Here is a 1,317-nt window from a genome sequence, read left to right on the forward strand (position 1 = left end):
AAAACATGCTAGTATAGGTGGTAAGCAGAGAGATGAAAACTTGATAAAAATATCAAAAATGAATGATAGAACTAAAGGATATTTTGACAGAAGTGAAAGCTACCTTGAATGGGCTCATCAGAAAACTAGACATAGCTGAGGAAGGAATCAATAAGCTTGATGATATGGAATGAAAACTTCCTAACTAAAATAGAAAGTAAAAAAAGAATTTAAAAAATCCAGAATACACAAGGACGGTGGGACAATTACAAAAGTTGTTACATCTGCATAATTAAAATGAGAAGAGGAGATGAAAGAGAGAAAGGAACAGAACAATTATTTGAATTAAAGATGGCTGAGAACTTTTCAGATTAATGACACACACCAAACAACCCACAGAGGAAACTCAAAAAGCACCGAGTACTGTAAGTGCGGAAAAAAAATAAGTAACAATAACAAAAAGCCCTACACCTTGGCAAATCTTATTCAACCTGCAGAAAATCAAAGATAAAATCTTGAAAGCAGCCAGAGGTGTGGGGGTGAATAAATGTCTTAGCTCTAGAGGTGCAAGGATAAGAACTGCAGTAGACCTCTTATCAGAAACTATGCAGACAAGAAGAGAGTGGAGTGAAATATTTAAAGTATAGAAATAAAAACAAAACCACCAAGCTAGAATTCTATAATCAGTGAAATTATTCTTCAAAAGTGAAGTAGAAATAAAGAGTTCTTCAGACAACAAAATATGAAGAAATCTACTGTCAGAAGAACTGTCTTGTAAAATGTTGTTAATAAATCTTCAAAGGAAAGGAAAGGAAACTAAAATAGGTAAGAAATAAACATCCACATAAAGAAACTGGTGAATGAATACATGCAGGTAAAATAAAATCTTTTATTGTTTTAATTATTAATTGATTGCATTGATATTTGTTTGTTCAAAGAAATAATGTATTTAGTGATGATAAAATATGGTTAGGTAAAATGAATTACAGCAATTTTATAAGGAACAAAAGAAAGGAGAAATTTGAGATACTCTTTTACAAGGTAATTGTGCTACCTCTGAAGCAGTATAGTGGGTTGGTTTGTTTGTCTGAGATGGCATCTCACTCTGTCGTCCAAACTGAAGTGCAGTGGTGTGATCTCGGCTCACTGCAACCTCCACCTCCTGGGTTCAAGCGAAACTCCTGCCTCAGCCCCACAAGTAGTTGGGATTACAACCATGCGCCACCACACCTGGCTAATTTTTTGTATTTTTAGTGGAGACAGGTTGGTCAGTCTTGAATTCAATTTTAATAACAGAAAGCTTGAAAATTCCAAAATATATGGAGTTTAAATAATACC

This window comes from Mandrillus leucophaeus, unplaced genomic scaffold, assembly GCF_000951045.1.
Source record: "Mandrillus leucophaeus isolate KB7577 unplaced genomic scaffold, Mleu.le_1.0 Scaffold393, whole genome shotgun sequence".
Taxonomy (NCBI): domain Eukaryota; kingdom Metazoa; phylum Chordata; class Mammalia; order Primates; family Cercopithecidae; genus Mandrillus; species Mandrillus leucophaeus.